The following is a 6,811-nucleotide window of genomic DNA, read 5'->3' on the forward strand; positions in this document are numbered from 1 at the left end:
TAAGAAAAGCGATGAAAAACAAAAGTTAAAGTCAAAGAAACAGGGACTTCCCTGGTAGTCTGGTGGCTAAGATTCCATAGTCCTGATGCAGGGGGCCAGAGTTCAATCCTTGGTTAGGGAACTAGAGCCCACATGTCACAACTAAAAGATTCTACATGCCATAATAAAGATTGAAGATCTCAAGTGCCCCAGTGAAGACTCAGCACAGCCAAATATATATATATATATATTTTAAGTCAAAGAAACAGGTCTATTATGGAGTCAGAATTGGTTCTTCCCTGCAACACTGGGAAACCCAGTTGCATAATTTGTGATAGTGACCTCAGGTGGCCTCGGCCTGGCAGGGTGTCCCGGCCAGAGATGAAGGATGAGTCTCAGCAGTGAGCGCGCCACATTCTAGGCACTAGACCAGTGGTCATTGACAAGGCCTTGGTTCCTCGGTTTTGCAGAAAAGAATTCCCACAAAGATGAAAAGTAGTGAAGCAAGCAAAGTGTTTACCAGGAGGAAAAGAGTACAGTACATGTGGATAGACACACGGGGCGGGGGCGGGGGGGCGGGGCTCAGAGAGAAAGTCGTGGCCTTGCAGTTGCTTGAGTCACATTTATGGGGCATGAGTTTCAGGCTTCCTGTGGCCAATCATTCTGATTTGCCTGGTGCTGGGTCCATATTTGGTTCTTCTCAGGATTCTTTCATACGTGTGCGTATTTCTCTGAGCCAAGATGGATTCCACCCAAGAGCCCTACGGGTAGATTAGGCGTCACTCCCCTTCTGATGTCCAAGGAGTTTTCTAGTGGTGAAGGTTTCCTTGACTTTAAGAACGAGAAATATGTGGTCTCTTATCTTCTATCTGGGCAGGGCCCAGCCTCCCCTCTGGATTGTCCTGCTACTGATATTTCGGAATTTCTGTCTACAGGGAATGAACTCAAATTGCTTTCCCTGGGGAGGGTGGCGGGGGTGGGGGGGAATCTACCTCCTGCCTCAGTAGTGGGGCAGCTGCAAGAAGAGTAGATCCCTGCACCAACGCCCCAAAACCTTCAAGTTAAAGAGACCGTAACTGGATTCAGTCTTATATTCAGCACAAAAGTCTCAACACCTTTCTCTCTCAAGGCTGTGACCTTGAAACAGCTCCCACTGTGGGAAAGTAGGCCCAGTGAACATTCCAAAGATAGAGGGTGGGGGAGAAGCCTTGCGACTGCTTTGGGTCCAGATGGAAGGTCAATCAGGGCTCATGCCCTCTCCAGTCCTCCATCTACCACCACCCCGGACCAGAATAGACGCAGAAACTCTGGAATCAGCAGTCTGTGCTTTAACAGGCCTTCTGGGTGATTCTGATGCATGCTGAAGTTTTCAAACACTGTACTAAAGTGATAAATGGACATTCTCATCTATCTTAGACATCTATGCACAGAGAGGAATTAGGTCTGGACTGGGAAATTCTTCATGGAGACTGTGACATTTTAAAGGAAGCCCCAGGCTAGATAAGCGAGAAGCAATTCAGGCAAAGTACTGTGTACCCAAAGGCACACAGGCAAGGATTAGCCTGGCCTTTGGAAGGATCCACCAGTCGTTCTGTGGGACGGTCCCAGGGAAGGCAGGGAGCTGAGCTTGCAGAGGCAGGCAGGGGCCTTGAATATCACGTTTCAAGCAGCGAGGTAACACGGTGCCCATTTCCTCTCCCCACGGCTGTCCAGACGGGCCTGAGTCAGACTTTGGTGGGCCCATTTCCCGTCCCCGCCTGCCTTTCTCCTCTCTCTTCTCCCAATTCTCTCAGCTCCTCCCTTCCCCTGGGGGTGGGACGGTCGGGTTTCCAGGCCAAGCCCACCCCCTTCTCCTCCCCCATCCGGCCGACTCGCTGATGTCAGGCAGCCGGGCGTGTCTGGCTTGCGGCTTTGGAGCCTTTGGGGGAAAGCCCAGGGTGAGGGTCTGTGGGCAGGCTGCCGCGCAGGCGCACCAGCTGAAGGACCCAGCGGGGCTTTCAGGGCTGAAGAGGAGACACCTTGTCTCCGGGCGGGGTCTATGACGTCAGTGTCCGTTGCTCAAGACCCAGGCTGGCGTCACTCAGCGCCACCACAGCCTAGGGAATTAGCTCCCAGATTTCGCCCTCTTCTCCCTGACCTGCCGAGCTGGTGACTCACAGCGGGTCTGGTCTCCTAAGCCCTCAACACAAGATGCCTGGAGGTGATGAAGGGTGATAACAGCTTCCTAGCAATCGGTCCTGTTTACCGAGCACTTCGAGCCACCTACTCCTTGTAGTTCTCAACTTTATGCCAACCGGTGCCGGTTTCTTATCATACTTTTCAGGGTCACTCAGCATTCGTAGATAACGTGACCAACCTACATGGCAGTTTCCTAATAGTAAACCATAAAATGCCACAATTAGTGTCAGTGAAAGTGTGAAAGTGAAAGTGTTAGTTGCTCAGTTGTGTCCAACCCTTTGCAACCCCGTGGACTATAGCCCATCAGCCCCTAAATGTGCCATGGGATTCTCCAGGCAAGATTACTGGAGTGGGTAGCCATCACCTTCTCCAGGGGATCTTCCTGACCCAGGGAGCGAACCCAGGTCTCCTGCATTGTAGGCTGAGTCTTTACCATCTGAGCCACCGGAGACAGTCGCCCAGTCGTGTCCGACTCTTTGCGACCCCATGGACTATACATACAGTCCATGGAACTCTCTAGGCCAGAATACCAGAGTGGGTAGCCTTTCCCTTCTCCAGGGGATCTTCCCAACCCAGGGATTGAACCCAGGTCTCCTGCATTGCAGGTGGATTCTTTACCAGCTGAGCCACAAGGGAAGCCTTTATGAAAACTGCCAAGGAGGAAAAAAAGTTTTCCCTCTACCCTTCTCAGTTCTTCTGACTGGTCTAAAAAAGTTAAATTGATAGGAGACAGACTAACAGGAGAAAATCAAATGGAATCACTTAGGTTCAAGAAATCCACATTAACACGAGAGATTCCAAAGACACACAAAAATAGCATATATATGTCATTCTGGGCTAAAGAGAAGGGAGCGCTGCCCGGGACTTCAAAGGGAAGGAAGGCAATTTATAGAAGATGAAAAAAGAGCAAATGTTTGGTAAACAAATGTTTGCTGGGCCGTGTAGAAACAATGGGGCACAGAGAAGAAGAATTTTAACAGACAGGCTTTGCCACTTTCTGCCCCATACACAGCTAGTTTGTATTATACTATAGATATCTCTGGTGATGTTTCTCTTCCTGGAGAAGGCTCTCTCTCTGAACTGTTTTTAGACAGTTAGCAGGGAGGTGAAAAGAAAACACTTCTCGCGTCTTTTGTTTCTTCCTCATGCCAAAGAGACATATTCTGGGGTGGCAAATTTTGCTCCCCTACAGAATATATCACAGGGTTGCGAGAACATTCAAACTGAGAACTGAAGGATGGGGCAGGAGTTGGGTAGAAGAAGAGGGGAATTAGGATGTCGAGGAGGAAAAGTGTCCCAGGCAGGAAGAAGAGCATTGAGGGATGACAACACCGTTATGAACCAGCATCCTCTGGAACAAAGCAAAGCTCCAGCTGAGTTAGACCAGCTGAGGGGCCTTGTATCCGACCTCCCCCCATTTTGGGCCCTAGCTACTACATCAGAAAGAGGCTCTTTCCTTTCCCTGGAAGCAGCCTACTGGGGACCACTCCCTCCTGTCCAGACTCTTCTGCTCCTTATTGAACTATTGCATAGGGAGAAACACAAAACAGTTCCAGGAAGGCTTGACGCTGAATATGATCTGTGTATGCATTCTTCCCTTTCACTCGTGCCCCTTTTGGCAGAGAATGTAACTTTTATCCTAATAGCCTTTATGCCCACCTTCCTTACTCCTATGTTGGGGGCAGCACGTATCTGGGTAATAAAAACATGTTTCCCAACCTTCCTTGCAAATGGGAATGGCTAATGAGAAGTCAGTGAAAGTGACTGGGTAGGGTTTTGAGAAAGCTATTCAAAGGAGTAAACTTAGCAAGCTCCCCTTTTCACTTTCCCCCTGTTCTTCCTTCTTTGTCCCTGGGACATGAATTTGATGGGTGGAGCTCTGACAGCCATTTTTCATGCATGAGGTGATCTTGAAGATTGATGTCATGTACCAAGGATGGCAGAGCAGATGACTGATTTCAGTTTCTGAGACCTTCTACAGCCCCCATACCAGCTTGACCTGCCTGAAGACAGTTTATCATGTAAGAGGAAAACAAGTCCCTATCTCATATGCGTGCCTGCATGCTCAGCCATATTCTACTTTTTGCAACTCTATGGATTGTAGCCAGCCAAGCTCCTATGTCTATAGGATTTTCCAGCAAGAATACTGGAGTATATTGCCATTTCCTCCTCCAGGGGATCTTCCTGATGCAGGGATTGAACGCAAGTCTCCTGTGTCTCTTGCATTGGCAGGAGGATTCTTTACCACTGAGCCACCTGGGAATACATCTTATATAGGCCATTGCTGTTTTGAATCTCTTACCAGCGACTGGACAAAATTCTTCATTGGTGTAACTCTGAAAGTCCTCTAATAATTCAATTTTTCTCCACTAAATAGTCCTCAGGTCATCCATTCATTTATTCACTCAAACACTCTCTGATTGAAAATAACCCCATGTTCTAGAATCAGATGAGATTTATGTGGCAGCTAAGCTGTGTATTTTTTGAACACTGGGGCCTTGGTAGTGGGAAGGGGGTTGGGGTGAGGGTCCAGTAGGATGTTTGTAAGTTTTGCTGGACAGTTTCCACTTCATAAGCCTGGTCTCTTTTCTGGAGGCTGCCATGGTCCAGACCAGCAGGAATAAGTCCTTGGAGGAGGGGGCCACAGAGGTGAGAGCAAACCCTCCTCTGGCTCTGACCCATGGGACGCTTGCTTTCCTCCTGGATGCCTTTGAGGGATGAGTAAACGTGACAACTTAGCCAAGCAATCAGCAAGCCAGCAAGTGCCAGGTCCCATTGAGGAGCCTTGTGTCCTCCCAAGAGAGGAGATAAATGGGCAGTTTGTGTCCCCATAAAGGTCCCACCATGCAGTGTGGAACTTCTGTCATAGGCTCCCCCTGCCACTGCTGTCCCCCAGGACTTGGGTATATATCCTAGCCATTTCCTTCTCCAGTTTCCCACAGTGACTAGCCTTTGTCTAATTTCACCACCATGGGGAGCTGGGGAGGGTTTCCTGTGCAATAAATCTTTCACCAGCACAGTGGTTTTATCATGAGAGAGAATGATGCTAAAAGAAGAGTGGGACTTCCCTGGTTGTGGTGGATAAGAATCTGTGTGCCAGTGCTGGGGATACAGGTTCAATCCCTGGTCCAGGAAGATTTCCACATGCCGAGAAGCAACTAAGCCCAATGTGCAGAAGCTACTGAAGCCCAATGCCCTAGCCTGTGCTCCGCAACAAGAGAAGCCACCACAGAGAGAAGCCCAAGTGCCGCAATGAAGCATAATAGCCCTTGCTTGCTGTAACTAGAGAAAGCCTGCACAAAGCAATGAAGACCCAAAGCAGCCAAATAAATTAATAATAATAAAAAAAGAGCGGATATAAGTGGCTAATGTGTGATGAAAAGGAACGGCTCAAGGGGACAAGGATAAGCCTGCGATCACAGGGCAGAGTTGAGGAGGTGCACATGCGAGGAACTGGCATGGACGGTGTCATGGAGGCACGCCGGGAACGTCCACCTGAGGTCTGACTGCAGAAGAACATGGAAGAGCTTCCAGTGAGAAGAGAAACCAGGACACAGTGTGGGTCCCTCTCCTCTTGAAGACAAGCAGCTGTCTGCTCGGACGTTAGCTCCACAGATGTGCCAAGGATGTTGGACACACTGGTGTCAGGTCTGGAATCGAGCCTTCTGGATGCAGAGGGGACAGTCTTCTCACTGAAGGACACCCAGAGGCGTCCTAGCGCGGAGTGTCTGAAGGGGAAGCATCTACTCTTGCTGAGCCCAAACCATCCTCCAGCCTTATTCCTTCAGGGACGTTTCCTCCGTCCAGGCTCCCTCTCAAAGCTCATTTCTGAGACAGCATCAGCATGTCCAGAGCAGTGACGGTCAGTTAGGCTGCAACAGTGAGTGCCGGTGGAGATCCCAGATCACCCTCACTCTGGCTGGTCTGGTCCCAGAAACAGAGGAAGGCCAGGAAAACCCTCCCTGGAGCCCCTGGCCTCTGATGTCTCCTGGTCACCACTATCTTTGGGGCCAGGCTACTCTAGATGGTTGACAATGCTTGCTACCTTAACTTTCTCAATTCTAATTCTTCAAGCACTCTACAGTGTATCTTTTGTCCCACCCTACCCCAACCCGCTGCAACTGCTCCTGCCAATGGCATCAGCAATCTGAGGCCAAATCTAAGGGCCACTTCCCAGTTCTTAATTTTTCTTTCACTTCTCATTTACTTGATTACAATCATTTCTGCTTGAGAAATCTCGACTCTAGTCTTTTCTAATTAGGGATCCATGAGTCCCTAGATTGTCTTTAGGAAGAAACAATGTGCAGTCCCTACAATTTTTACACAAAGATTGTACACAACTGCATTTTTCTAGGGAGGATGGTCCAGGGCATTCATTGAATTCTCAAAAATGATCAGTGATCTGCTAAAATGTTAAGAACCAGTGGCCTTGAAATCTGCACTGGTTAGAACTAGGTTCTGCCGGCAGTGATCCAAAATAGCAAAGATCAATTTGATCTTCTTGCAAACAGAGTCAGTCATCAGAGCTGGGGGAGTGACTCTTCCTAGCTCTGCCAAACACCAGGTGTAACAGTCTGAGGTGGTGCTCCAAACAGCATGTTGGAGGGAGGGACAAAGAAGAACATAAAGGATACGCATCTGCTGTCTCTCAAAG

Source organism: Cervus elaphus, chromosome 16 (genome assembly GCF_910594005.1).
Source record: "Cervus elaphus chromosome 16, mCerEla1.1, whole genome shotgun sequence".
In the NCBI taxonomy this organism is placed as follows: Eukaryota; Metazoa; Chordata; class Mammalia; order Artiodactyla; family Cervidae; genus Cervus; species Cervus elaphus.